The sequence below is a fragment of the Cyrtonyx montezumae genome, unplaced genomic scaffold, assembly GCF_038088225.1.
Source record: "Cyrtonyx montezumae isolate F1298 unplaced genomic scaffold, pur_monq_1.0 scaffold_2, whole genome shotgun sequence".
NCBI classification, from domain to species: Eukaryota; Metazoa; Chordata; class Aves; order Galliformes; family Odontophoridae; genus Cyrtonyx; species Cyrtonyx montezumae.
This window is the reverse complement of record NW_027071936.1, coordinates 40544603-40570094: the sequence shown is the minus strand read 5'-3', so window position 1 is coordinate 40570094 and position 25492 is coordinate 40544603.

Below are 25492 nucleotides of genomic sequence, written 5' to 3'. Positions count from 1 at the left end.
CTTTTGATCTTTGAAATTCTCATGAAAAAAAAAAAACAATTATTTACAACAGAAACAATGCAATTTCATTTATTTGCTTTTTTAATTCAGTCTTTCAGTGTCTTGAACTTCTCTTCAAAATCTTTTGTTTTGACATTTCACTAACTCACATGCTTTTGTTATTTTGTAGAATTTGTCTCCAAATCAAAGTTCAAAAGGGTGATTCTGATCTACTAATTAATGTTTATGGTCAGTATTCACTAGTATATTTAGCTTCAGTATGAGCTTGTGCTCTTTTAGTGTGGTTCAAAAGGAATACTATTTGTTTCTGTTAGTTATAGATGTAAGAGCACTTTCAATGGAAATTCTCCTTAAAATACTTCTCTTGAAGAAGATTATGCTGACTGTGAAATTTTCATGATTGCATGTTTGTGGGAGTACAAGAAAGTATATTCAGAGCAGGATAAAAAGTATGAGAAAGGAAGGCTGAGAACCAAGGACACTCCAGAAGAGAAGGAAAACAGGTTCAAGTAAGCTGTGATGGCAGACACCAATTGGAGGAAGAGTGCATGGCTTGGAATGACTCATGACCCTGACTGGGTAAGTGCCTATATCCATGGTTAAGGACTGTTTGTGGAGTATTTTGTTGACGTGTAAAGGTCGGTAGGAAAGTTACAAGAGAAAACTTGTGAAATGTATACAAGGGATGTTAAAACCTGTAATAAATGATTTGGATCATCCACATCTGACTCCTCGCCTCAGATGCTGCACATGTCTTGGATTTCTACCTGCTTTTTATTTTTGAGACTAGTAGTCCAAATGTTACAATTATCCATTTAACAACCCTGAGCTTTATCTTCATCTTTCTGGCAGTATTAACTATAGATTCATATCATATTCATTTTGCCATCTGAAATTCAACATAGTATAGAAAACATTTATGGAAAATAGAAAACATCATCTGTTAAGTGACTTAATTAAAAGCTCCATCAAATTAAGTATAAAATCTAAGATGGTGTGTATGTGTATGTAGTACCAAATGAGTAAAACCAGAGGGACACAGTGAATGTATTCATTGAAGTTAGCCACAATAAGTGATCTGGGAGCAAAGGGGGACAATTAAGTGTACTTTGGAAGTGATTGTGCTGAAGAAGAATAAGAATGTATAGGAAAAGGGTAAGCTGGGGACAGGCTGTTTTACAACCAAGCAATATACATCTAACAAATTAATGATGGCCATTGCATTGATACTTCTGCACATTTTTAAAATATAGATATATATTGGGTTTTTTTGTTCTTTTGTTTTGCTTTTTCAGAGAACCAGACAAAACAGTACTTGATCCTGTAAAGGTGCCTTTGAGAAAACTTGCAGTGAAAGCTATACGTACTAATAAAACACTAAACTATCAAGGCACAAGTCATGATCAGCTCTGCTCAGTTCTTTTGTTACTTTGCTGAATTTCAGTTTTCCTCTGAGTGTGGTTAATTTGAAGGTGAGTACTGAAGTTTGCACATGCTAGCAAAACAATACAGACCTGACTCAGTAAACATTTACACTCCCATCCAAGAGCACCCTGATAATGTAACTGAGACTGAAGAAAGAAGTAATATAGACTGGGCCACTTCCAGGATTTCTGGTTGTTTATCCTGATTCTCATTCAAGAGAAGCTATTCTGGAGAGGAATATTAAAGCATCCTGTAACAGCTGACAGTGGGTTTGGTGCCAGATGTTTTCTCTCTTTTTTTCTATGGACAAATAGAAATACATGTAGGGGCTGAAAGACGTATGATGAGATCATGAAAGATCATTGATTTTCCTGTTCTGATGTTTCACTTGATGATCCAGCAGAAAAACAGTACTTCAGAGATGTGGGATTTTTTTTTTTTTGCAGATGAGTAGGGTGTGGAGTTAAAAAAAACAGCAAGGCAATTAACTGCCTACAATAACTGGGTTCTTTGCCATTGAAGTGGAGTCACTTCTCCAAATGTGTTAGCTCATCGCAGGCAGGTGACATCCATTCCAGATTTTTCATTGACTTTCTGCAAGAGTGGAGAAGAGAGCATTCAGTGACTAGACCATACCTCAGAGTTCAAGAGGCTACATGCCTTTTGAATAAAGTTATTCTGGAAGGGGCATTACTCCTTTTCTGTATCTGGTTCCCACATTTCATAGTTCAAAAAAAATAAGCATTCAAAAACAGACAGATTATGAAACATGTTAGTTGATTAACTTCATGGTTCATTCTATGCAATGGAGATCTGCTACATATCATGCTCTCTTCTTACTGCATTCTGACTGAAGTAATGGACATCAGTTCAAAGACAAGCAGGTAGTTAGAGTAGTCTACAATTTGTTTTTTCATATGGAGATAATTATTATGGTTCTAGCTCTAGTTAATTATTTTCTTGCTTTTCTAAACTGGAGTTCTCATCAATTCTTGAATCTTAATCATACAAGCAGCCATCCAGGGTAGATATTTGTCCTTAAGTATGTCAGCCTTGTTTTTAAATGCATTTCTGCACATTCAGTGTAGCTTACAAATTAACAAAACTGGACTTCCAATGAAAGATTACCTCCATTTCAGTCATTTCAGTAGCACTGACTTTCTCTAGTTTCAACAGCATTCCCTAAAAAGTCATACAAAATACACTGTAATATGAAATTTTACCATGAACTGTACCAGCAGTATACAAAGAATTCACCAGGGAAGATTTCAATAGGGTTTTCATGCAAAATTCATATAAAACATGTACAAAAGTATCAATACACATGATAAATTGAGTCTTAAGAGAGAGTAGGGCTTCTTTTTTTTTTTTTTTTTTTAAGGAAAACCCAAGACATATGTGTTCAGAGAAGTCCACTCTCAAAATATTGCATGCATTCAAACAAGATGTTATTTGAACAAATTTGATCCAGTAGTGTTAATGGAAAGTATCATAAATAAACAATGTGGGGTACTGACATGATGCATCCCAGAGGCTGCTGGTGGATTTGTATGAATATTGAATGATGTTTCTCATATCTACTCACATATCTGCAGTATCACCCTAAATGATCTATCAGGTAACGAGCTTTTCTATAGGGAAATCTGCAATGTGTTTTATAAAAGCAAGTGCAGAAGAATGTATTCAAGTAAAAGCTGACTTTTTCTTCAGTGGAAGTCCTTACTTAAGACTGAATAATTTGTCTATAAAATTGCCATAGCTATCCTAGAAATATGAGTAAGACATTTTGACATTTAGTGATATATAATGAATAAAATAGACAAGAAAAGAATAGCATGAATAAATTTAATCTTCTGAGTTCCTAACTAAAGATTTATTTGCAATTCCTGCTAGGATGATGCACTGCTACTGTTTGGGTTTTTTTGTTTGTTTGTTTGATTTTTGTTAAAAATGTGTGCTTTATAGCGCTATTACAGATATCTCCCCTTTTTGCATTCAACATAATGGTCTTGCTCACTGGCATTGGGCACATTATGTTTGTCACTTGGGAAGAATTTCATTCACTAGTAATACTTTATCAACATGAAAGGAAGCAGAGAAAATCAAAACAGGAGATTTCACACTGAGCAATATGAAACAAGACTTACTCTGTACAATATTCACAAAAGACTTGGAGTAGAGTTGAGGGGTATCTGATAATACTAGATAATGTGATAGCATATACATTTTTCAGTCTCTAAATCTGTATAAGCCCTCAGGCAAAATTTTTTCATAAACTTCCAGTGTCATTTGGTAATACTGAAGCATTAAACATGTTTATAAAAAAAACCAGTTATCTGTATTTCACTGATTTTACTTATGATGCCTAGTAGCAACTGATAATCATTTAAAGAAGTAATACTTGGAACTCTGTTCAAGACAGTTGCATATTTTCTGTGACACAGCTGTAGGAAAAAATATCATTTATGAAAACAAATTAAAACAAAAAGTTTACCCACATAGTGTAGCCCACATAGTGGCTTCAGCTTTGATTCACCAGTGTCTGAGACATAGGAGAACAACTTTATAAGCAGAACAGAGACAAAATGCAGTGATGCTAATTGATGTGGGAGTCTTTTACGTGTCTTGTTCCATTGGCATACAAAGTAACTAAGAAATTTAAAAAAAAAAAGGAGAGGTTTATAATAAAATGAACATGTTGTATATAAATTATTCTAATTCTAAATCCAAAACATAACACCATGCGGTCCCAATTAACGCTATGCCAGTTGAAACCAGGACAGTGTATCAGAAGGCTCTCCGCCCATCCCTCCCCTCTTCCTTCCTACCTGTCCTCTTTAGAATACACAACTCTAGAGGAGAGCACTCTATAGAATTATGAAGTGGTCTTACAAAATTTTCTAGCACAGATAAAGAATATTTAAACTTTTTTTTTAGTGATTTTCTAAATTTGTCCTAGTTTCTGTGCTTTTACTTTCCATAGCAAATTTTGCTAAGGTTTAGATAGGACACCAATGATTGGGAATCTGTTTTATTCTGACAGTAGTAATAATCAGCTTCCTTTTTAAATAATTTACAATTATGTATTTAAAAGGTATCAGTGGATGATTACTTTTAACTTTATTTGCAAATATATATTTTTTCTTCTTTTTTTATTTTTTCTAGGATACACCTTAGTAGACATGGTAGTTGACAACAATTTTGAAATATTAACATCTGAACATGTTATAAAGAGTGTAGAAAGAAAAAAAGATTAGACAATCTTCTTTGGAATATGATGCTTCAAGAATATAGGAGGAATAAGTGGAGAACAAGCACCTAACGAAACAGTGAATAATTACACCTATTCATCTTCAAAATGCATTTTTCTTTCTGTTTACTGACTCCATCACCATATTTCTATTGTAATTTCATGTAATACTATTCTAGTAGATGACAATTATCACTACCTTGAAAATTCCTTATAAGGGGTATATTTTCTGGAAAAAAAAAAATATATATATATAGCTTATCTAAAGACGATTCAAAGAGCCATTATTTTCCCATTATCTTAATGCATCCTACCTACTATCGGTGTTATTTACTGTACCTATTAGAGGGAAATTTTGCATTACTTCTATGTTAAAAAAATAATGTTATTAAAATATTAAAAACTGGAATCATGTCTAACACGCATTAGATTTTTATAACTATGCAAACAAATAAAAGGTTTATGAAAGACATAAAAGCTTACTGTCCTAGATAAGAAAGTACATGGAGAGGAAAATATAAGCTATCCATAATGTTGATAGTAATATGGTCTTTCAAATATCACCAGTACACAACAGCTTTAGAAAAAGTAAAATAAAATCCAGCATTTTATAAAGACCTGTGTTTCATACAAAGTATTTATAAACTTTGTGTAATTTAAAAACAAATATTGCATCTAAGTAAATTGTTTTTCTTACTAGAAGGCTTCAACATTATTTACAGTTTTTGCAATAGATGATCAAAAGAGAGTTTCTTTTTGATCTAATATTCATATAATATAATTCCTTGTTATGGTTTTATGATTTTTGTTGTATTATTGATATTCCACATCATGGCATCATGCAGTGTATTAGGAGTAAAATGAAATCAAAAAACAAAAATCATAAAACCATAACATTCCTAAAACTTAATTTCTTTATGTTTTTTTATGGTCTTATGTTAAAAACTAAAAGGTTCCCATGTAACTACGTAGAAGAGTTTCCAGTTTACTATTCACATATACATATAAACTTAAAAAACCCTTTCACAAACAGATGTAAATGTACACACGAACAATGTATATGAAGAGTTAATATATTTTCCTTTCAGTTTCAATTTCAAAGATTATTATTTCTTTGGACATGTTTCCTCGCTAAAATTTATTATGACTAAAACAGTTCCTTTCTCTTAAAACCTTAAAATTAATTCCGTATTATCTAAATAAAGAACACTTGAGAATATATTGTGAGAGACATCTGAATTCATTTTTCTACATGATTCAAAGTTTAACTAGGTTGCACAAAGTTAAGCTTCCACTGCCTTTTGCAATGACCTGCAATATCACACCTAACTACTGTTTACTGGTAATGAAGAGATGAAGTCATCTGTTAAATCTACCTCTACTTATAGTCTAGATCATCTGAAATGACACCAGCCTTCCATGCCTGCACAAACTTAGCTCTCTGTTTCTGTGTGTATTGACCTTATTTTATTTAAATCTCATTACTTTCCGTGAGGTCTTTATTCATTTACCTAAACATTCTGTGACATTTAGATGCACTAGAGCTCCATGCAGATGTGACATGACAGCAAACCTATGTCATAAAATATCTGGATTAATCTACAGAATCTCAAAAGGCACTAGGCACTTCTGTTTGAGCAACTAGTTGACTCCTGGATTGAAGCTACTCAGAAAGTAAAAGCTAAATTCAGTTTTCTAGATGGGTGGTGATGCATCACTTTGAGAACTGCAGTATCATCTGAACATTTACAGGATATATGGGAACACTTATAGACTGACAAATGGAGACCTAAACTCCTCCAAATAGCTCAGATAACCACAACCAGAGAAGAAAGGGCCTAGCTGATGAAAACAAAGTCTGTCTAGATCAATACTCTTTCTGACATTGGCAATAGGAGATGTATTTTAGCAAAAGCTTATGAATCAGACGTCTTCTTGTGATCATCCATGCATGATGTCCCTGTGGGCTCCTCTCATAACCTTCTCTGTTTTTCTTTGCTATTGTCTTAGTTTGAACACTCTCATCTATTGATTTCAATGCCAGGAGCAACCTGAACCAGTTGTGCAGAATCTGGCCACTTAGGAAACAGTTCTGCGTGCATGCTGGATTGCATGCAGTTCTCTGTGCAATAAACTGTATTTCCTATTACTGCTAGAGTACTTCTCATATCTTAATCTTAATGGTATGTGATGGTGAGTTTAATCATTCTCCTGACACCACTAATTGTACTGAGTAGTTCTAGGATAACTATAGTAAGACTTCAGAGAAAACACAGCTATGCAGACACAGTTAACTCCCGAAATTTTAATCTGAAGCAGTCAAACCCATGCCCACAGCTTTTCTTGTAGGTCAGCAAATGTCAAATGAATGAAGCTGTAGGGAATTTCTAGGACATCTGCCTGCAAGTGTCAAAATGAACTTATTTGGCATGTACGCCTTATTTCCTCCTGAGTCCTTGTAGAAAAGGAGATATAACAACAATTTTAATAACTAAGTAGACAAGTAAGTAAGTAAAGCTATTTCAATAGGAAGTAAAGAAATGTTAATGCAGTAAAATTAACATATGGAATTTTAGACAGTCAAGGAAATTCTGGCAGATGAAGATGGAAAGACTGAAGAAACCTAATGATTTCTCCAACAGTCTGTCACTATTCCAAGAGGGTGTCGATGAAAATTGGTTTGTCTGAGCTGAGCACTTGCTTGTAGATTAAGGAATTTACTGTGCTGCCATCAATTAGATGAAGTTTGAATACTTCTACTGGTAAAATTCATTTGTTTTCTAAACAGATTTTGAGCGTATGTATATATATAAATAGATAGCATGCTCCTATCTGGTGGGCAAGGGATTGGAGAAAAGTCTAATCTCAGAATTCTTACTAAGAAGCAGTATTCTGCTACAACTCCACCACCCAGCATAAACTGTTGTGAATAAGAACTGCTGATTCTTGTCTATGAATTCTGCGCATCGCTAAAAACTCGTTTTTCATTTACACAAGCTGGTTAATGCACGAGGAATGGGACTTTTCACAATAGCTAAACAATATTTATATAAGCAATATGGAAAACACTTGGAAATGCAATCAGCAGTTCTACACATAAAAGTGCAAATATTGGTTATAAGATTTGAAAAAAACTGTTAAAATATGTATGTACAACTGCGCATTTTTCCTTAGCATACTTAGCTTGATGGTTGTTTGCTATTTTTTAACTTAATACCTATATAAGACAAGGTTCTTGCAGTTTCTAAACCACTGAGAAAATGTTTCTAATCTAATGAGACAAGTATTGATCCTAAGCAACACATTACTTGAGAAGCAAAACACCTCCTATAAATTTCTTTTGAAAAACACAGTGTAAGATGTTGGGTTTTTTAGGTAATTAAGATTTGTTTAAAAACTGAACTGTGCTTTCTGGTTGGCTATGTGCTGGTATGGTAAACACCTTATAGTACAATTTACTATGTGGCTTGTATATTAATTTAGTATATAAGCGAGTTAAGCCAAAAAAACCTTTGTATTGCTTTGTTTTATGGCTAAGAAAGGAAATGCATTTCACTTGATGCTGAGATAGTATAGCAACTCTGAAGCACCGATCCACCTACTTTCTCCCTTTCAGCTAGAAAACAGTTAGAAAAAAGTTCTGGAGCACTTCATGCAAAAGTAGACTGTGCAAATTTTATATCAGGAGAGAAATTGTCTTGGAAGGAGAGGAAAGGAAGACAGAAAGAATAAAAAGAATCAGTATGCAAAAGGGGCAGTTACTCTCTGTAATGTAAGTTTTAGGTTCCAGGTAAATCTTACATAATCTTAAATCTTACACGAAGGGTGAAAGAGAAAAGAAATAAGTAAAAGAATAGAAAGGAAGGAAAGACATGAAGAGGAAAGGAAAAGTTAAAGGCAATCGTAAGTAGTGTATTTACTGTGAATGAGATGAGCTGAGGGATGTGAAAAAGAAACCTAAAATAAAAGCTTATCTGAAAGAGAAGATAAAGCACAAATTCAAGGCATTGTTTTCTGACATGTTGTGTTCCGGGACAGGACAGTTATCCAGCAGTTCTCTACATGTTTTCCATCTCCTTCCACTTCAGATTTTCTGTTGGAAGGAGAAGCCCAGCTACCCAGTTGACTTCAACCTAGAAATGTCTTCTTTTTTCAGTATAAATTAATAGGAAAATAAGTAAATAAAAATGTCCCAGAAGAATATCCATGTCATAAAAAGATAAAACGTAATTCAAATTTCCTACACACTCATGAGATTTTATGTGTTCATTCTATCCAAGCAGTTTTTTCCTCAGAGAAAATACCTCTCTTTGGTTAAATGTGAAATTACAAATAAATGTGCACCAGTAAGCCATGAAATTATTCTTCATGTCTAAAATTCCTTTAACTCACACAAGTAATCCTCAATTTATTTTAAATCCCGTTTTTCAAAAACTTGCTATTAAAGGAAAAAAAAATCAAGCAAAACAAGCAAACAAACAAAACCAGAAAACTCAGATGTGACAGATGTGAGCACCTTTGTAACACTGTAAACTTAATCACTTAGTTTCAACATAAAATATCTATTCTTTTTTTCAACATTTTTCCTTAATAACGGGTTCTCTAGGAGCTGGAACTAAGAGTGTTAAAGATTTACAAGTGTTACTACACTTGAAAATGTTTATTGTTCACATATGCATTTTACAAACTGACCACTAATTGTTAACTGCCGAAATAACAATTCACTACTTTGTACGAGTTTCCCTGTCTTCAATCTACCTATGTTATATTACTGAACATTTAATGCAGAACTTTGAAATAGCACATTTTTGAAAATGGAAAGTAAAATTCACAGCTAAAGTGCCCTTGTTATTCATGCATGTGACATGTAAGATTGTTTTTCAAAAGACAAAATACTAAAGCAAGCTCATTGTCAATTCTCAGTAACAGAATCTTTCAACCATTGCACAAGAATGCTATATTTAAGTGTTCACTATTTTTAAGGATTTCGACTTCACCGGAAAGAATCACTATACCAAAGAACAAACAAACAAACAAACAGAAAAGTAACATAAAAACTAAAATCACAAAAATTCAATTTATGCTTGCTAATGTTATGTTTTAATTTAAAATATTTGATGAGTTTAGCTTCACCTTAGAGACTATGAATTTCATTAATGTTCATAAGTAAGAAAATGGCATGCTGTGCAACAGTGATTCTCAAAATGCAATCACCAGTGATCAGTAGTTATGTCATAAAATCATGTTTCCTGTATAGTATTAGGATTTAAAGGCTTAATAACAAGAATATATTTAGTTCCTGAAAAATATTGGTAGCTAAAGATAAAAAGGTTTACACCCATATTAATGAATCATACTACAGGCATCTAATCAGTGTCAATGTAGTAACAAATATCCTGCTTTCAAATTTTGTTCCTAAGTATGTCCCTCAATAATTCATTTTAAAAGGCATCTATTCAGTATTTATTTTTGTTAAAGGATCCAAAATCTGAAAAGTACATAATAGGAATTTTCTAGCAAATAGGTATTGATTGACCTTCATCAAAGTAGAGTGACATTTAATATTTACTTGGATGTCAAAAAAATCTGTCTGCCTAATCTAATAGGATCTTGTGTGCCAATTTCTACAAGATAACAGGACAATAAAAATGAGGCTTAGGAATGACGATGTTGTCAATACAATTTATAACACTATCACATTCCAGTTTGCCAAGCACCAAAAAGTTATAGACTAATAAAATGGGAATGATAACAGAAGATCTCATAAATTCTAAATTTTATATAATACAATCAAACAAAACAGTCTGTAATGTGTGTATCTCTCTAATTCAGAATGTTTTCTTTCTTCTAGAAACTGAGCTACCTACTTTACCTACTTGCTCCATTTGTAATTCAGAAAATATTACAATAATCATATTAACATGTTTATTTAAATTTATTATTGTTATTTCCCTAACAATCAGACACTACTAGTTGAAACTGTTTACTTTTCTGCAGGATTTGTTGTTGTTTGGTAAGTGGTGGTAGTGTTGGAGGGGTATTTTTATAATAAAATCAAAGAAAAGCAAAGTTAGTGTTTAGCATAACTGTTGGCCTTATCTTTTGAAAAAATAGGTATCAAAAGTAAAGTGCTGGAATTTATGTACCTAGAAAAATGTATATTACAAATGACAGAAAACCAGAACTCTGCTGGTGATGTTCAAATTTGAAGATGACAAAACACTGGCTTCATAGAGTATGTCAATGCACAGAATATAAAATAGTGAACAAAGAAATGAGGAAATCACTGTTTCTTGGCAAGACAGAGACCCATGCTGTTAATGAAGGCTAAGATTTTATTATTTTATGTGTGTGTGTGTGTGTGTGTGTGTGTGTGTTTGTGCACATGCACGCTATACAGAACATTACTGCAAGGCCAGGAAACTGTTAAATGCAAAAAGAGAGTTTGGTGGAGTTTTCTTGAAATACTGTAGGATTATGCTACAAGGCTATGAAAATATATAGGGAAATAAAGCCTCAGATCAATACCAAGTTGCATCATTTAATGGGCTAAATCAAAGAAATCTTTAGAAAATAAACCTGTGTACATCAATGAGCTCAGATAGAGGAAAAATACCTACTTTCCAGAATGTATGCTTTCTCTGTCAGATTCTCAGATTTCAGTCACAAAAACAATTTGATATCTTTAGGCTGCGCAAGATATTCCTTTTCCTTTTTTTTTTTCTTTCTTTTTTTTTTCTGAATACATTTATGAAGATGATGCATAGACCCTATTTCAGAAACCATGCTACTTTCGTTCTCCTGGACTCAAACTGCCACGTATATAGAGGACTGTTGTTGCTAGTAAGCTACAGGCAGTTGGGTCTATTTTCTAAAATAAAAGTATAGTTTTAACACCATTGTTCTTGGATCAGATTGGATTTTTATTCTGTGAATCACCCTTCAATTTTTAAGCTGTGAAGTACAGGAGAGAATTTTTGGTAGTTGAAGAGCTACAGGAGCTTTTGGTAACAATGTTAAATCAATGGCTATGGAGAAACTCTCAGAGGAAATCTAAGAAATACTGCGAAATGTTCTTCATCTCTTCCATTTCAGCTACTGTCATCACTTTCAAATGAACACTGTTGTAAAACTCCAGAATCTGTTTTACACTGTATTCAGGAGCCTAAGATTTAGGATTCTGTTTTCTAAATGGATGAAGCTGGAAGGACTCCATAAAGTTTGAGAATTTCACAGATCAGGAGTAGAAAGATCAGGAGCAGAGAAGTTGTAGGTATTTGAGGTTCTGCTCCCAGTGAAACTTGATCCACATCACACAATGAGGTAATTAAACTTACGTAACCAAATATGAAGAAGATACTTGCAAAGAAGATACTGAGACTATCTGAAAGCCTAGTCATGCCTGTTGTGGGGATTTTAGGAAAAACGGCCAGTATTACTCCTCTGTCCTTCCTCATTCTCCTTTTTCTGCTGTATAGAACAGAAAAAGATGTAAGTTGAAGTACTTATCCATATCCATTTGCATGTAACAGCTTCTCTGTATATGCAAATAATACATTTTAGTAGATACTTTAAATTTTGTTAGGCCTTTTGGCTATTAGGATTATTCAACATTGTGTGTTTGCCTTCCTATATAAAATCATAGAATCACCAAGGTTGGAAAAGACCTACAAGATCATCAAGTCCAACCATCCAGCTATCACCAATAGTTCTCACTAAAACATGTTGCTCAACACAATGAATTAAGGAATAAGTTCCTTAATTGCCTCCAGGGTCGGTGCCTCCACCACCACTCTGGGCATCCCATTCCATTGTCTGACCACTCATTCTGAGAAGTATTTCCTAACATCCAGTCTGAATTTTCCTTGGTGCAGCTTAAAGCCATTCCCTCTAGTCCTATAACTAATTACACGAGAGAAGAGTCTGAACCCCTCACTACAACCTCCCTTCAGGTAGTTATACAGAGCGATGCGGTCTCCCCTGAGACTTCTCCAGATGGAACAGTCCAGCTCCATCAGATGTTCCTCATAAGGCCTGTGCTCCTGACCCCTCACCAAATTTGTTGTCCTTCTCTGGGCTCCACTGTCTTTCTTACAGTGAGATGCCCAAAACTGAAGGCAGTACTCACAGTGTGGACTCATCACTGCTGAGTGCAGAGAGACAACTACTTCCCTGCTCCTGCTGGCAACACTATTTCTGATACAAGCCAGGATGGCATTGTCCTTCTTGGCTACCTGGGCACACTGCTGCCTTATGTTCAGCTAAGCATCAACCAAAACCCACAGGTCCATTTCTTCTACACAGTCTTCCAGCCACTCCACCTCAAGTCTGTAGCTTTGCCTGTGGTTGTTGTGGCCAAAGAGCAGGAACCAGCACTTGGTCTTGATGAACATCATCCCATTGACTTTAGCCCAGCAATTCTATCATATCATACCAGTCATAACCTGATCTGCAGCCTCTCTAGGCAAGGCCTCTTATTTATTTGGTAGATGGCAATATTGGAAAATATCATAAGGTTTAAAAAAATAAATAAATGTAGCTGTTTGAAAGAATGCGAGCAGTTAAGTTGATTATTGAGTTAAAAAAAAAATCTAATTAAACACAAAAAGGAGGTTCCGTATCTAAGGGCCTCTGTGAGCACCCTTTATAAGACCTTTTAATTGGAGTCCTATGTTTACAACTGCAATGGAATTGCCAGGTCACAGACTGAACCAGTAAAAGAGAACCTGACTAACCAGAGTGGGGAAGCCCAGATCCACAGGTCTCTCTATCTCCCTCTTGGTCGTGCTTCTGGGTGAGCTTCTGGGATCACATATGCACTCAGAGCCTGTGTGGTTTGCTTCTGCTTTCCTTTTCTGGTGTTTACAGTTTAAACCAGAGGAGGTTGCATTCCCAAGCTCACCCTTTTTCCAAACTGTTTCTGGGAGGGGTGAGTTAATTCCTCTTTCTCTGATATCTTGCTCTATAGCACCTGTATCTCTCAAATAAAGGCTCTGTCATTACCATTGTTTGCTTTACAATAACAGAAAAAAACATTGAAGTAAAAAAATCACCAGGATTTCGAATGGAATTAAGAAACACATGCAGGGCTTGTGCCAACCTGTAGAACTTACTAACACAATCAGAGCCGTTTTCTGTGATTGTTCAACCATACTGACTAAAGATGCTGTTCAATACCTCACTGATGAGCAGTAGTTCTGGAGAAAATCTGAATGGAATTTTTGTATTACTGATTTTCTAATGAAAATGAATGATAATCTTGCAAGTTTTTACAAACTTCCCTTGAACATCTGCCACCTTCCAGAACACAGTACTAAAGTAACTGAACTGAGGGTGGGAAAATCAAAGGTTAAGAGATACAAAAACCGACCGAGAGCTTAGATAAATGGAAGGACCAAGAATACAGGCTGTTGAAATACTGTATTGAATGACAAATGCTAACCTCAGATTTCCCAGGAGGAGGGTCTTTGTTTCCTTTAACTATGCTAATTGGACAAGGGGATACAAATAGCAATTAAAAGACAGAAAACCTGAAGAGGTACCAGAAATCAATTTTCTATATAGATGAGCTTTAAATATGAACTATGATAAGAATAGGGAAAAAATAGTGTTTAGTTTTTTTTAATAAAAATAATCAATGCCATACAGAACTGTGCTATTGCTTATTCATTAGCAGCAGTTATGGGGCCAATCATCAGTCTAAGCTAAGTTGGCTATGTATTGCTTTAGCAGTTCTCAACAGAACTAAACCTCTTCTGACTAACTGTGGATTTATCCCACATGGGAGAAATTTCTGAGCAATGAAAAGCTGTCATTGCAGAAGCCTGGCTAAGGAAATGCTTGTTGGAAATGTACTGGGGTAGGAAGGGCTATACTTGTAGTGTACCATGCTCCAGCCATCCCTGCCAATGTAATTGCCTCTAAGGGGTTCTGCCATATGGTGCAAGTTACAAAAAGCCACAGGCTATTTTAACTTGTACTGAGATTTAACCTATAAGTAGGAGAATGCTAAACTGGCTTTAAGCCAGGTTCATCATCTCCTTTCTTGCATCAAGCAGAGTATTTTGCTAATTAAAAAATGTACTTAAAATCCATTTGAAGTTCAATTATTTAATATGGAACTGATTATAACTTCAGGTGGGAAATAGATCTTGGAACCAAATAAACTTCTGTGTTCAGTTTTTCATGCAGATGTTCCTAACAAGAAGAAAAACAGAAAAATGTCAAATATATAAGCAAAATGTTTTCAGAACAGATTTTTCCTTTAAGTCAATTAGACATTCTAACTTGCTGAAACACATCCAAGACTAATAACAAAAACAAAAACAAAAAAATCACCTAAACAAATAAGAGGTGCACACATGCAATTCAATAGGAATGATGCAAGGATCTGTCATCACTCTCTCACTATATAATTTTACCTATTCCACACCTGTACATATGGTAGCTGTAAAGGAGACATCCAGGTTTAATGTTACAGCTGTATATATATGTTTGTGTCATTTGGAACTCTTTCTGGAATTTTGTTTGTTGTTTTTCAGTCAATGGTCTTGCTATTCTCTAATATTATCATTTCATCGTCTCAATATATAGAATTCTATTCTATGTGAAAACAGTGTCTTTCAATAAAAAGTGCTGTGTCCCCAAAGAAAACAGCCAAAGATAACAAACAGAAACAAAGGTCATATGATTTGTCTCCTGTTGGGTTGTAAATAATACAACTTTATTTTTCTCCTTGTTTTAGTGGATAACATATAAGTAGCATGGGGATGGATGACACTGAAGCTTGTTTCCTATGGTGTTTTACTATTTATTAGGTATTTTTATTTTCTCTACAACTCATATCATATTATTGATTTTTTATGCATGTGTTTTATTAGTTTGATTTCTGAGGATAATTAGAACAGATATGCAAACTCATCTGGAATATGTGATATGAAATCTTCACAATTTCCAGTGATGGGTAGGATTCAATTATCTCTATGCTACTACAAACTGATCACTCTAGCTGAATTTTGCTACCTCTGAAGTATACATATGTGGACCCTAAAACAGAAGCTTCACAGTGCCTCAAAATGACCCTTTAATTTTTATTTGTAATGAATATCAGTAGCATTGTTTTTCATACCAAGTAAGTGTCATTGATGAGGAGACTATATATAATCTACACATATCATTGAACTTATGTATTATTCCAAGTAGAACAATTAACTGCAGTTTCAGTGATCTTTAAAAATTTTAGAGCTATTTTCATGACTCATATGTAGTGATCATTTGCAAGTAGTTTTCATGGTTTTCTTTTTACATACAAGTTTTCCACAAAGTTCTGACTACATATGAATACTAAATGAGTAATCTAACAGGCCAAGAACAGACTCCAGATCAACAAATTGAGCTATTTCAGACTTTATAACAAAATTTAAATAAAAAACAGACCCACATATGATATAAGATATATTTTTACACATTCATGTGTCCTCTTCTGTTATTTTACTTGTAACAGGAATACTTAAAGTTTGAATACGTAAATGTAAAACTGAAATTTATTAGGAAGATCTTCCTTTTTTCTTCCAAAGAACAAGCATTTTTATGCAAATTAATCATTCGGAAACCACCTAAAGAATAGAAAGTGTCCCTAAAGTAAGCAATAGAAATATTAGATTTTGCCACTGCAAACTTTAAGTACATCAGTAATTACTTCAGACTTTTAGTACTTCCGAAGTCTGTTAGCAAGTATATGGAGATATCTCTGAAGTGACTACACATTTTATGAATCCAAAAAATATCTGTGGTTCCAGTATAACATTTTAGTAAGAAGCAAAAATGTGGCAATGAAAGGCAGGAGTATATATCTACTGACATTTTCTATTTATTGACTGTACTACTTATTAGTTTGATCAGACAATTTCTAGGCACATAAAATCAGGATTTGGTGTGCAAAAACTAGATTTCATGTCTATAAAACAGATAAGGCATGGTATCACTTTGGGACTACCATTCACTTTTAAGACAACTGTTAGAAGGAGGGCAGAAGAATAAAAAAATAGGAAAGAGAAAATGAGTATTTCATATGTGCACATATAAAATATTATTTCCCTGATGACAGATTACTACTTGATTAATAATTTTAGATTTGTCATGTAAACATACAAGTTGTTATTGACAATCAACTAGGGTTAGTTCCCAAGAGTGTTCTTTCTTCTCCCCATAGAAAAGCAGACCAAGAATGGTCAAACAGTATTACAGAGTACAAAGTTACTGGCATTTTCAGGTTCAGACAGCTTTCTGAGCACTGTAGCTCTACTAGCATAGCACGCCATAACAGCATAGCCAGAGACAGCAAACGGCATAGGCTATGCCACACATATGCTGCTTTATAGTGCTCTCATAAGTCCTTTTACCATGAGTTTATTTTGCATTTTTGCCTATATGTAGCTTAGTAATAATTTGGTACACTTTATATTGATGGTTACCTACTGACCTCTTTGTAAGCATCACTTTGTTTCCCAGAGGAAACATTTCATCATTATTTGCAGTATTTTAGAGGAATAAAGATAGCTTTCAAATGATTAGCAATCTTAACAGTACATAAGTGTTATAGTTTAACCCAATCAACAACTAAGTACTATACTGCCATTTGCTCACCCCATCTCCTCAAAGTGGGATGAGACAGGGAACAGGAAACAAAATACAACATACAGGTTCATGAAAAAAACAACAGAACAGCAAAAGAAAAATCAAAACAAAAAAGCGACAATAACAATATATACTCACAACACAGTTACACACCAAGCAACACTCAGCAACTACAGTTTTATGGCCTTTTGCGTGGTCTCATGTGGAATGCAACAACCCCTTGCCTAACTCACCCGGCTTGACTCAACCCTGCCCTCTGCAGCTGTGCCATTAAGACAGCAGTTCTTCCCTCCCCATGCACTCTTCACTCAGCAATGAAACCAGAATAATAAGTGAACAGCATAATTATGTTTGTGAATGTTGACAACTTAACTATCTCTTTTATTTTATTCTATAGAATGCTATTTATAGATGGAGTTGCTTCCAGCTCGTTTACAAATTCTGCTACATTGCAACCACTGACAAGGTTTCATCAGTATCCACATTTTTAACCATCTTGCGGAGTTCAGAAGTAACATCCCTAATTTGTTGTTGCATGGTAAAAAAAATTACATGATTCATCTTTAGATTACATAAGAGTGTATCATTCAGGACTAAACAAATTGTTTGCTTGTGCTATCAGAAACTGTATCAGAAAGGAGGAGTGGGAAATCATTTTTATGGTGTTTTCAATTAAATCCAATGGTTAAATCTCAGAACTTTCATAATTATCTGTAAAAGGGATTTCATAAATGTTATTTCAAATACAATTCTGAAATATTTCACCTGAAATTTCTTTTTTTACATGTTGCTATTTTTGGAGTAGAAGAGAAGCAGTTAATGTAATTGAAAATAGTTTGTAAATATTTTCATATTATTCAACTCGTTTTTCTTCACTGAATTACCTTTCAAATTAAACTTATTACTTTATAGTCTTGCCCCCAAATGCATCATTTTGTTTTCAATACAGATATCACTTTCTAGATGTCTGTGTCTTCATTCTCCTGTATCTTTCTGCAATTTCTTTGCACTTAATAAAATCAAAGGAGTGCCATTGATATAAAAAGTAACACTGGCTATAAGAGTGTTTTCTATGGTAGTAGAGCAGAGGCACTCTGTCTACAACCCACAGATCTGATACCTTCCTGTGGTTTTGTGCAGTCTGGATTGGGTTTGGAAAGATCTGTTAGGCTTGTTTGACTCTATTAGCTGAACTAACAAATAGATTTCCAGAGATGTTAATTTATTTAGACACAGCACTTCACGTACATATACTGCTTTGCTCCAGAAGCGAGCTTCACCCTGTGCAAAATATTTCATCATGGCACCCAGAAGTGTTGAATCAGAATTTCATTTCTACTTTTATGTATGTATGTATATATACTAGGGTATATATATATATATTAGGACTTGTTCCCACTCACAATGCACCTCTTTTAATCTTCTCAGTGCATCCCTTTTACTCTTTACTAGCAGTCAACATCCCAAGGGTGTTTCATGGATCAAAAAGTACATTCTACAGTGCAGAAACTCTTTTTGAAGCACAAGAAACTCTGTATATAAGAAATTGGAGCTGGCTTAATATTTACTTAAGACTTTGTCGTACCATTGTTCCTATGTTTCAGTGCATTTTAGATGTAAAGAAAATGGACTTCTTTAATTTGTAAATTTTAAATAACCCTGTTTGTGTCTGGCAAAAGTAATTTTACAACATGGGATATTGCAGTATTGCAGTTCAAGCTATGCCTGTCTACTTGATAAGATCTTGACAAATTGCAAATCTGAGCATCTCTTCTCCAAATAATTCATTAGCATATCTTTATTTCATTACACTGATTCTGATCAGTCATTTAACTGCACAATACCTAGAGGCTGAAAACATGTTACAATAGGACAGTGTCAGCTAGCATTCACTTACAGTTTTACTGGTCATCAGCATCAAGAATTAAAAAAAAACCTTCTTGTGCTGAATCATGATGTCCCTTTTCAAATTATCTGGATCTGTAATGCTGTAATTATTTATCCCCAGAAACGTTTACACCCAAGCAGAATGCTGGAAACTTGCCTATTATTCAATTTTTATGGCCAGACCATCTTCCTTTTCAATATTTCATATACTAGCCTTTTATTTTTGCCAGGATCTTTCTGGGAAATTTTGTTTATGGGATCACAGTTGTTCTCCCTTGTGGCACTAGCTGTCATAAGCACAGGTGGCATGTGGTCTCACAGCGACTGTGCACAACCATGTCTCTGAAACTTACTTTATTAGTTGTCCAAAGTGCAGTTTTCCTTGGTGTTTTTACAGATTTTTCTCCCAAACAGGATGCTTGATTACATATTCATGCCAAATCCGATCTGCAATTACAGACTTGTTCCTTTCTAGGAATCCCTTATCACTAAGTGAATAACTATTTTATTTTGGAAAGACTGTCTTATGTAGCTCATAATACTAGAAGTGGCTAAAATGTTTGCTCAGGTGTCTTTCAGTCACTACGGAAAGATGAATCAGAGATATTAGTAAAATGGAACTGTAATGTAATGATGCTTCAAAACACCTTTACTTCACTGACAAATGGTCAGTGTATATGTCCAAGTGAATGCAAGATTTCTTTGATTAACTTTTCTTTTCTTTACTTGCTTTAATGTTAAATTTTTTATGTTCTTGTATCAGCAGATATAGGGCTTGGTGCTAAGTCTGGAAATACAGCAACTGTGGATGTCGATAAGTACAACTACAAAGCCACAAAAAGAACTGAATAGAAAACAATGTCAGGATCAGTTGCAGTAGTCAGTGGATATTTTACTTTCTGCTTCAGAACTCAGTCAAGCTTCTGCTACTACACCCCATAAGAAAGAAATGAGACTTCAGTAGACTTGTTCAGTGTTTTTTGAAAATCTAAAGCATTGCACACAATTGTCTGTTAATTTTTCACATAAGTGTGTGATATTACTATCAATCTACTCTCCCAGTTGATGTACTTTAATTTGAAAACTAGTAGCATTCAGTTTTGTTGCTCAAAAACCCGTAGGTGTAAACGTGAATCTAAAATTCCCCTTAAAATCACTTCCTTCTATCTCATATGTATCTATAGGGTATATTAGACTTCTATCTCAAAAACCAATAAAAATAGACTTGCATGTGTCCAGAAGTTGTATATAGGAAGAAAACTCCTTCTACTTTCATATACCCATTCGTTGTTTTCTTTCCAGCTGTGGATCTGGAGGTGAACATGCATACTTGATCAAAATACAGAATTATGCAAAGCATAATGTCATGTCATTTTGTGTACCTGCTACAGCCAATGTCACTGATCTGAAATATCAGGATATAATGACTTTAATCTTCTGTGAATTATTGTGATTTACACTGCACAACTGACCTTTTCTATCCAGTCAGGTATTTATACTGTTAGCTCAGAAACCCAATTCTTATCTTTTATCTGCTTTTGTAAGGGAAGCTGAGAATACTTTTTTTTTTCTTCTTTTTTTCCTCTACAGAAATGCAGGCAGCATAGAAAAAAGATTCTCACTGCAGCCATCTGTAAGACTGTTGATATTCCCTCCATCCCACTTGATGGGTTTTGAGAGGGACCTACAATCTACAGTCTTATTGCATTGCTGCCTCATAATTACTCAGTGGTTAATAAACAGCAAATTCCTTTTCGTGTCCTTGTCATTGAACTCAAAGCCAATACTAGTCTGGAGCTGCTAATAAAGAGTGCTTCATCTATTACTGCCAGCTCAGACCTAGACTTCGATATAATTATTTCAATCCTATCGATTTCTTTATTCCTTCATCATCCTCACCTTCCTGTAAAATATTCTAATTTTTCAGCATTAATGATATCTTTACTTTGTGTGAATGGCAAAATTAGCTAACATACTTTTCCTATTTTTGCCAACTTTGCTAATGAATCTGTTCAACAGCAATCATCCTGCTCCAGATCATTAAAGTAATGGTCTGTTAATTCCTCTTTACAGGTAGCTCAGCTTTCAATACCATCAGCTGATTTCTGTCTCTTCAAAGTCTCAGCTGAATCTCATTATCAACATTCTTAGTTTCAAACCCCCCAGTATGCAATAGATAAGATTCAAATAACATACAATTCTAGAAAAAATAAAATGTATCAAATAAACCATTAAGGAATCGTAACAAGGAATTATCAGAATGGATTTTGGGCAGCCATGCTAGAAGTCAACAGTGCCTTTTTATGTAATTTTTTATCTCCATTCTGTTTATCCATTCATGGTCACTGACTTCCAAAATCTTCTTATCGTCATCTTTCCTTTATTGATTTCTTTTCTGCACCTATTTCTGCTTGCTTTGCCCATCACTCCTTGTTCCCTCCTCCCTGCTCTCCTGCTTCCCGCTGCTCCATTATTTCACTCTTACAATAGCAAATAGTTTGAAGTAGTGACAGAGGAGCCATTGCACTGTTTAGAAGTACAGTATGAAGATTTGTGATGCATATCTCTAAGTCATATATCATAATATATTCTTACATTCTCTGAAATATGGGGCAACATCATCTTTGTTTTTTATTTTTGTCAGGCTTATTAGATATTCAAACTTTAAATACTTAATTCCTCTTCTATATACTTAGTATAGATCATAAATGCTTGTTTTAGATATGGTACTTATTTCACTTTACCATGCTATCTTAATTTCTGTTAATCAGTAAACAAAATGGCTTACTTATAGATATGGGTCTTCTCAAGTTCATGTCAAAGCAATTAGAGGTTGTCGGGGTTTTGCAATTGATTTTGTACCTAAGGAGAATTTGTGGACAATTGGTAAAAGTTTTTCTTACCCTAATGCTAAAGCAGTATAGTTTTCTCTATAACTAAACTTGTAAACCACATTTTAATTTCAGCACAGGGAGCATCTTGTCCATATGCCCAATTCTGTCTATATGATATAGATTCTCACATTACATAATGAAATGAATTGAGGCACTGAAAGTCACGTCCCTTTTTTGCTTTGAAAGATAGCATCACAATATATTTGTGTAAGTGAAAATTTCTAAGGCTAAGAAAAAATGTTTCAGTATTGACAGGATTCAAGCTAGGTATTCTATTCCAGACTGAGCTTGTTCACTACCTAATTATTTTATATCTCTTGATTTTTTTATTCCTTTAAAAAATCTATCTAAATAAAATTTCAGTGACAGTCTTCTGCTTTGTACACACTTCAGATGGCATTTTGTTAGACTGCCTCTCTACTGCTATGTTATATGGCAACAAAATGTAACAAAATATTGGCAGGAATGTTCAACCTCATCTGCCGTGCCATCAACACTGTGGGCCAACATAAGATAGGAGGTATTACTTTTAAAGCAGCACTCATATTTTAAACATGCAATAGATTATTTAGCCTAGACACTTAGCTTTTTGATAGCTCAAAACTCAAAAATATACTCAATATAATAATATACTCAAAAGTATAATAATATAATATAAGTATATATATATAATAAATACTCAAAAGTATATATTATATACTGCAATTTCATCTAAAGAGAAGCTAGGAACATAAAAGGATTTATTTAAAGATAGTTACTCAATTCTACATAGATTTACATCAGTTTTTAAGAGAAATACTTGCCTGTTTTTCAATAAAACTGCTTACAATAAATAAACACACAAAAGCAAATAAAATCAACTAAGCAAAACCAACAAAAACAACAAAACAAAGGATAAGGACGTGAAAACTGTGTCTCATCACTCTACCTTTTTTCCAAAGTGAGCATTCCATTGAGGTTAAACTGAACAGTGGTGCCCCTACACTAGAGCCCAAATGCCTCACAGTCCTGCTCATCAAACCTTCCACATGATCAAAGGACAAACTGAGGAGTGCACCAGACAGAGACATATATATGTTAATTATACAATATAACAAACAAACAAACACAAACAAACAAACAAACAAAAACATAAAAGATAAATTGAGGCAAGCTTCAGTGTTCATTTAAATTATTTTACTGCAGTTCTCATAAAACTTCAAGTACTCTTAAATCAAAGTGCTGTTTAGTACAGAAGGCTACAGTATACAAATACCTTAGAATACTATATATGTCTAAGAGCAGCAATTGGATACAGGCAATAAGCTCTATTCTTTCTAAATTCTTCATGTTGGCTTATGAGTTTCCTGGTCCTATTGAGCTGATGAAATGAAAATTAAAGAACATTGATTGCTAGACAAAACAGCTATAGAGACCAATTTTCTTCTAATGAGTTCTAAACTTCTAAAGCTCTTGAATAGCATCACTGAACAACTGCAAACAAGTAAGAACTGATAGGTTAATTTCCATCTCAGCTATATTATTCCTTTTGGACTTAATATTAACAGATTTGCAGAGAAAAAAATACAGAAACATTCCAGTTTCCACAGGTCTGTCGGTGTGTACATTCCCTAGAGTATGCCTTAAAGATTTAGCTTTGCATCTTTGTCATATAGAAGGTGGACTAGAATTTTACTTCTAAAATCATAGTATAGATTTGAATGGATTCATACAGTTGCTTCTTAAATATATATTTTCTATATATTATATGAATAATATTATAATTTATAATATTAATGTTATAATTAAAAACAATCATATAATTTACAATAAATATTTTAATATTTTATATGGTTTTATGTAAAAAATTGTATGTGGAAATGTATACATGTGATGAAAAAAGGGTAATAGAAGTATCTTGAATAAATTTAAAAGTTACTTTTATTCAAAATCATTTACTAGAAAAAAAAAAAGAAATATTCTTCATTAAATGCAGGAAGCGATATTTAGAATAACTATCAAAATTATTTGCTCCAGGAGGATGTTTTCCATCATATTTCCCTGATCTGGAGTCATTAGTCCCATATGATAAGTTAGAATCACTTGTCTAAAGAAAAGACATACTGCTCTTGATCCAATGTATCGAATAGGGGCTAACTGGTCTTATAGCACTGGGTAGTTTCATTCCGTCCTGCTCCTTGTGTATCTGCTGAATATGTATTAATCTACTGATTTATTATCTCTGTAATAATCTTCACATCATCCAATGAATTAACCAGGATATGATTTAAATATTTTAATAGCATATGTCTTGCAGGGGTGGAATGATTTCCCCTTCTAATTATAAGATTTAATTTTGTTTTAACTATTATTCAGCTGCTGAACTGTTGGTCATGTTTGTTGTTTGCTTTCTTTTTTAATTAATTTTCTTTTCTTTCTATTACCTCTTCACCTTAAAGTGTTCTTTTGTCTCTCAAGAAAGCATATGACAAGACCATTCTTCAGTTCAGAACTTCTCTGTAATTACTTTTTGGCCTCAAGGGAAATGTATGCATCATCAAATCCCCTGTTTTTGCAACTGAGTGGCTTTAACAGCCCTGGAAAATGCTTGCAGCTATTGTAATTTAATTAGAATATCAGAAAATCCTCAAATTATAAATTATGACAAGATAGAGTTCTGTTCAAATTGAAACTCATTATATGGTGCTTAGGTTTTTAGAAATTGTTTGAGTAGATTCTTTACAAGTGTTGATTTCAATTCCTATTCTTTCAGTTCCCACTAATCATTTATGCTCTGGTTGGATGTACATATTTACTCATATAAAAGCTACTGGTTAGTGCTTAAACTGCATAAGATTTGCAGTGCTGAAGTAACACTCCTACTGTGGAAACTGGAGGCTTTTCCTTAAAACAAGCTCAAATGTACTAAAAGAAAATCTTTCTAAGGAAGAAACACACCATTAGGATTTTTTATTTTTTATTTTTTATTTTTATTCTTTGGCACATAAGCATCAAGAAGAATTATAAAATCATATATTGTACTAAGTCATCTGTACACTAGAAGTTTCAGGCCAAACGGAATACATCCCAAATCCATTCAAACAAATAAGATTTCCTGGACAAGGAATAAAAGGAGATGTGAAAGTCAAGTTCATTAAGACAAAAGCAATACACTGAGGCTGTGTACCAGTTCAGCCAATTAGTATGGATGAGTTGACTGATGCTCTTCATTTTGTGGTGTGTCAGCTATGCATGGTCGTCCAGAATATGGCTTCTCTTTTGCATAACTGTCACCACAGCCCCAATGCACCATGTATAGTTACTCAACTTAGATATCCACTATTTTTAAATATTGAGAGCATCCTTGTGTCTTGGTGGGATAAAATATGTGTATCTGTTTCATACTTCATCCTGACCTGAA